Here is a 7,322-nt window from a genome sequence, read left to right as displayed (position 1 = left end):
AGTGAGAACCCTACTTTTATTTGGCATTAGCCCCCGCCTATGTTCTCTTTGCTTTAATATCTTTGTTGTAGGCTTAATTTTATTTCTTTTTTCTCCCCTTTGAGGTTGGCCACCAAGAAGGAAAGGAAAAAGAAAAATTTCTAAATGGGGCAACAAACAAGTCACCTGCACAATCTTTTGAAGAAGCTTAACAAGTTGTAGCAACCCGTCCATCTTGCTCTTCTTTGCATGCACCGAGGACGGTGCAAATTTTTAAGTGTGGGGAGGTCGTCCGACCGATCTCCATGGGTAACAACTTCCTTTCTCAACACCAATTTTTTTTTAATTTCTTTGTTAGTTAGTTGTTGCATTGCATGATAGGTTGCATGTTAGTTATAATTTGTATATATTCTATCGTTTCTTTTTATGTTAGGATCACTTGGTTACGGTGATGATTTTTTTTTTCAAGAATTTGTTTTTAGGGCACCCTACCAATTTGAAATTTTTTTTTTGTGTTGAACTTGCTTGAAGAATGTAATTTAGAACATGGTTTTTGAGCTAAGAACACAAGCATGTGAGTTTTGAGCCCAATTGTGTGGTTATATCTTATAATCACTTATTTTCCATTCTTGTGTGCATTGTTCTCTTTCTATGATTGTAATCTTTGATTTATTTGAGTCTAGATGTCCATTATTCCATGTATACATGCATTTATATGATTGAGGTCATCATTTCAAATAGCTCACTTACCCAAATAGCCTTATCTTTTTTCTCCCATTGTTAGCCAACTTTGAGCCTATGCTTAACCCATTTGTTCTTAATTTTAGCACATTACAAGCCTTAAGTGAAAAATAATAAATGTCCCTTGTTTGGATCTTTGATTAGCATAGGCTAGTGAGAGTGCTTATCATTCAAGTTTGGGAGAGTTGGGAACAATGGGTTGGGATAAAAAGGTGTTTTTATATTTTCGTCAACATTTTGGGAATTGGATACATACTCATGTATTAAATATGTAAAACCATATGCATTGATACGTTTGTATATACTTTAGAAAAATAATGATAAAGAAAATATATATATATATATATAAGAAAAAAATATATAGGAAAAAAAAAAGAGAAAAAGAGAAAAAGAAATAAAAAGGGGACAAAATGCCCCAAAGTAAAGTACAATAAAAAATTAATGCATATGGAATATGAATTAAAGGGAATGCATGAGTATGTGAAAAAGTGAAGAATGGGTAGTTAGGTTAGTACTCAAATTGTATAGGTGGTCATAGGTTTGGTGGGAAGTTTAAGTTGATCAAAAATCCAAATTTCAAGCTCACTTAACCATATGCATCCCTACCTTTACCCTAGCCCCATTACAACCTATGAATAAGTCCTCATGATGAATGTATGCATGCATTGAATAATTGTTGATTGTTAGATGAAAGACAAATCTTAGAAAGCATGAGTAGAAGAGAATTGAGAGAATCAACCCTATACACTCGAGCGACTAGAGCGGATACACTTCCGGTGAGGGTTCGATGCTCAATTCCTTGCTCCCGGCTTTAATGAGCTTTTCTTCTTGCAAGTCTACTTGTACTTTATTTTGATATTCAAATTGGTAGGATTCATGAATCATCATACTACTTAGCCCTACATGTGCATATGTGTTCTTGGGGATTGATTTACTTTTAACCAATTAGGTAGAATCATTTTTCATTTAGTTGCATTCATATAGATAGGTACATATAGTTTATTTGCATTGAATAAATGTTCATACCCCTTTTCTTGTCTTCTTTATTCTTAGCATGAGGACATGCTTGGTTTAAGTGTGGGGAGGTTTGATAAACCCTAATTTTGTGGTTTATCTTGTGCTTAATTTGGAGCATTTTATCAACTTTTCTCACATTTATTCAATGAAATAGCATGGTTTTGTAATTCTCCCTAAATTTGTGCTTAAATATGAAAACATGATTTTTAGGCCTTAAAATAGCTAAATTTAATTCACTTTAATTTCATTTGATGCCTTGATATGTTTGTTAAGTGATTTTAGGTTTATAAGGCAAAGATTGGATTGAAGGAATGAAGGAAAAGCATGCAAAGTGGGAGAACTCATGAAGAAATGAAGGAACTATAAAGCTGTCAATCCTAACCTCTTCACATTTAATCGATCATAACTTGAGCTACAGAGATCCAAATGAGGCGTTTTCAGTTGCATTGGAAAGATAACATCCGGGTCTTCAAAATGATATAAATTTTGCTATAGTTGCTTGACGTTTAGAGATGTGTACGCATGCATCACATGCACGCATGGGTTGCTGCACGTGACTCATTAAAGGCAACTCGTGGCCAGCGATTTCTGAAGCATTTTAGGCCCAATCCAACTCATTTCTGATGCTATTGAACCCAAGGATTGGAGGGGGATGAACCAAGTAGCCATAGTTGAGTTTTCATCATGTTTTAGGGTAGAATTCTAGGGAGAAAATCTCTCTCCTTTCTCTAGATTTAGGATAGAAATTAGGGTAAAGTTAGGTTAATTTTTCTCAAATTCATCTTTGAATTCTTGTTTTTAGTTCAATTCTCTTTACATTTTATTATTCTATTGTCTTAATTTTCTTAGTTTTTCTTGTTAATTTCCTTATTTTACTCTCTTTTATGTTCATGAACCCTTGTTGGATTTACTTTTCTTTTAATGTAATTTTATGTTTCCATGCTCTCTTTGATGTTTATCTTCATTGTTATTGTTGATTTCTTCCTCATGATGGTTATGGGTCTTGTTAATTCTTGCATTTTGTGATGTTTACTTTTATTGCACTCTAGGTGTTTGATGAAATATTTCCTTTAGTTTTTGAGTAGTTTTCTTTGCTCTTGGCTTAGGCTAAGAGAATTAAGTGACCTTGAGTCATTGGGTCTCATTGAATTGGTGATTTGAGAACCCTTGGTTATCAATTTAATACTCATTGACACCAACCCACTACTAATCTAATTAGTAGATAGGTTGGGACTTATGAGTTGATGTTGATCAAGCCATTTGACGTACCTCAAGTTTAGGAGTAGATATTACGTACTTAAAGCTCTTGGAGGTAGACTTAATGAGTTTGGTCCTCATAATTATAAATATATGGTTTGTAGACAAGGATGGTGATCTCAATTACCTATGTCTAGCCAAGAGTACTTTTCCTTTCTCTTATTAGTTAATTGTTCATTTACTTTTCTTACCATTTACTTTCTTGCAAAAATATATAATCAAACCCCTTTGCATCTTCATAGCCAATAATTGAGCACTTCATTGTGATTTCTTGTGAGACGACCCGAAGTTTAAATGCTTCGGTTAATTCTTATTTGGGGTTTGTTACTTGTGACAAAACCAAATTTAATTTGATTTGAGGATTGACTATTGGTTTGGACTATACTAACAACGGAATTATTTTGTGGAATTCCAAACTGGTGTAAATCCTTGTATCAGACAACATCTGCAGCACTTTCTCTGCCTCTGAAACAGACTTTTGCTCCAACTCCTCAATTTCAGCCAGAAAATACCTAAAATTGCACAAAAATAAAAAAACTCATAGTAGAATCCAAAAATGTGGATTGTACACTAAAACCTATAAAAATATAATAAAACTTAAACAAAACATACTAAAAACTATATGAACATGATGCCAAAAAGTATATAAAATATCCATTCATCTGTTATTAAGAATGAAGCTCCGGTAGGTGGTGGAATAGATATCAATGGCATACTCAACTCCTGTGGTTGACTGGGTAGTAGTTAAAATTTCCTCTCCCAATGGTGGTAGGCCAGTTATTGCAGCTACATCCAGAAGAGTATTAGTAATCATACCGTATGGGGTGTGAAAAGTATGAGAAGTCTCATCCCAGAAATACAATGCACCTCCCATTAGTCCTGAATTAACAGTGTAAGAATTTTTACTAAGCTGAATTAGGTCATGTATCCCAATCTTTTTCACAAGGTCATCTTCTCAGTTTCAACCCTACCTAACCAAGCATGGTAACCTTCAATGTTGGTCTTTGAAGAATTTTTGAATAGCCTATTTTTGGAGTCAAAGTATCCAATAGGAATGGAGTCTTGAAAAGCAACGGATTTTCTTTGAGGGTGACCAGGAAAAAAATTTTTGATTTTGTTGGCGACTTTGGGAGAGATAATAGGGCCGACGAAAGCTGAGTCTACACTGTTAATGATGAAAGGGAGTAGCACCTGAGATTCTCATATTTTTTATTTTGAGGCCTTTAGTTCAGGAGCAAAATCTTTGCCATTTTTTACAATAGGTTTATCACAAATGGCCACTTTAGATGAGGAAAGAAGACTTGTTGACAGATGGTGGTTTGAGGTTGCCATAACAATGCAGATTGAAAAATTCAAGTATTGAGTGTCGAGGTTGTTAACGATCAACAAACAAGCTGTAAAGGTAAAAAAAATGAAATTAAATTTATATGGGTTTAATTTGGTTTAAGTAGTAAGTAAGGATTTAACATGAAACAAGACTTAATATTGCTTGCCAACACTCATGAATATAAAAAAAAAAAATCCATAAATGAAACATGAAAAAATTCATGATCTACTAGATTGATCATTGTTAAAAGTAAGGAGAATGTGTATATAATCTAAGCAAATCCCTTTGTTTTCTATTGCATTTTTGTAACGTTGCTTCAGAGCATTGCCAGAGGTCCTATAATTGCATTCTTCATTAAAAAAATCCATTGGCAAAAAATGATGCAAAAGCTAAATTATTCCTAATTAATATGGCCACAAGATAGCAATTGTCTTTATTTACATTGAAAAAAGTATAGTTAAATTAAAATAGATCATATTAGTGAAGGAGCCAAAACAAGCTCACTTACTATTAGAAAGAAGCTGGCAAATATATACACAAAGAAGTCTGGTAAAGCATCTCCTTCAGCAAGACCTCGAGGATTAGAAGACAGTTGAACCATCGGAAAGCAAATTGAAGAAATTCAAGACCTTGATCCTCAACACGTCGTGAACAGGTTCTGGGGCAGCACACAATTTTCAATTAGGGAACATCAGGTTATATTTGTAGATATAATAATATATTACCAAAAAAAAGGGATGAAATTCTGACATGTTTGTGCCAAGAAAATGAACCATCCCTTCTATCCTATTTTTAGAAGCAAAATGGACAGAAATATATATATATATATATATATGTCAAATCGTAATTTGAGTCAAAAAATGTAAAAGAAAAAAGGAGAATGGTCTTCAGAGTAAAATTCTAGTACTCATAGTCATGGATAACACAAGAGATATTTTGCATGCCATTTTTGGGATTAGGGTTCCTTTTAATCAACAATGAAAAAGAGAAAGATAAAAATGGAGCTAACAATGAAATCCTACCTGAAATATCAGAAGATCTAAATACAGTTGAATCCTTGTAAATGGAAATAGCCCACCATAGTAGATGGAATTTGGAAGAATAAGAGACGCAAAGTTGAAGAAGAAGCTTTTAGGTATTCAAACACTAACGTATTTTCTCTCTCACAAGTATTACAAGAAGATACGAGTACTGAGCTGTCTTATTTTTTTGTTTAGCCAAAATAAAAATAAATAAATAAATGAATAAATAAAATAACAAAAAAGAAAAAGAGTACGAGTACTCTTGTGTGTTCTCTAGGTGACGTTTCAAACTATTGTTATTATTTATATATGTACATTTTAAAAGAATATATATATATATATAAAATAGCATAATATAAAATATATATATAATAAAAAATAATAATAAAAATAAATAAATAAATAAACATACGTGTGATCGGACGAACCAGGAGCCCGATGAGAGGAATCCTGAACTGAGCGTGAGAGAGGCACTGAGGCAGAGGCGCATTCTGGACGATGGAATTTGGTTAGGGCTAGTTAGAGTGCAGCACAATGAAATGACGACGCTTGGTTCCTTACTCAAAAACCTGTCGGGTCACGCGTATGCATGACTGACGCGTACGCGTCGACGCCTCAATTCTAGTAATGCTACTGCATGGTTCCACAACCCGAGAGTTGTAATGGAACTATGCGGGTGGGGTGTCAAGGGCACAAACCAGCCAACGCGTACGCATAGCTGACGCGTACACGTCACCTTGGTTTTTGCTTTTCCACGCGTGAGCATGGCCGACGCTTACGCATCACCTCAGTTTCATGAATGCTGCTGCTGCATGGTTCCGAACCCGAGAGTTGTAATGGAACCATGCAGGTGTTGTGCCAAGGGCACAAAAAGCATCCACGTGTACGCGTGGCCGATACTTACACGTCCCTTCTCCTCTCTGCTTTCTACGCATACGTGTCGTATCTTAATGCTGTTGCTGCATAGTACAAAAACCAAAAAGTTGTAATAGAACAATGCAGATATTGTGTGTGGAGAATGAAAGTTGTCATGCATACTCGTAACGGATGCTTACGCGTTATCCTCCTTTTTGACCCCACGCATACGCGTGGGTGACGCACACGCGTCACAAGGCCGACTCAAATTACTGATTTTTTATATTATAAAATTATTATCTATGCAAAATTATTAATGTGATACAAATGCAAAAAGTAATATGGCATAAATTCGTTTTATTATATGTTTGGTATCAGTTTTTACCTTTTATATTATATAAATAAATATAAATATATAGATGGGAAAACCAAAGTATTACAACACTGGACCGGGGATAAACATCATTGTTATGCACATGTCATGTGCTTTGCTCCATAATTCATTCAACTGCTTTCATTTTTTATTATTTTTTAATTACATTTTTTCATTTTTTAATTAATAGTTAGCCGGCCATTATATTCCCAAAGTTTAAAAGTGTACATGGTCTTATTTATTTAATTTTCAGTCTTGGTTGTAGGTAATTGTCTTGTTTGCTTCTTCTAGTGTCACTAGATGATGACTTGAAAATACAAGCAATAATAGATGAGGAATGGGATTAATTTACATAATCTTTTTATATATATTTTTTATTAATTGTTTTTAATATCAAAACAAAAAATATACAAAAGATAATGCAAGAAAAATGGTGTACATAATTTTTTAATACAAAAATTTATAACCAATGTTAGATTTATACTAAAATTAATCACTAAAATCAGTCATTAAAATAAAATATACATAAAAATATAAAATACATATTAAAAATTAGTTAAGTTACATATATTTATATAAAAATATGTAGTGATTAATTTTGATGTGCAAATAGTATTTTTTAAAAAATAAATTTTTTTAATATAAAAATACTATTCGTATACTAAAATCAACTATCAATGTATTTGTGTATAAATACATGTGTAATTTAATTTATTTTTAATATATATTTATATTTTAATATATATTTTTA

This window comes from Arachis duranensis, chromosome 7 (assembly GCF_000817695.3).
Source record: "Arachis duranensis cultivar V14167 chromosome 7, aradu.V14167.gnm2.J7QH, whole genome shotgun sequence".
NCBI classification, from domain to species: domain Eukaryota; kingdom Viridiplantae; phylum Streptophyta; class Magnoliopsida; order Fabales; family Fabaceae; genus Arachis; species Arachis duranensis.
This window is presented reverse-complemented; position numbering follows the sequence as displayed.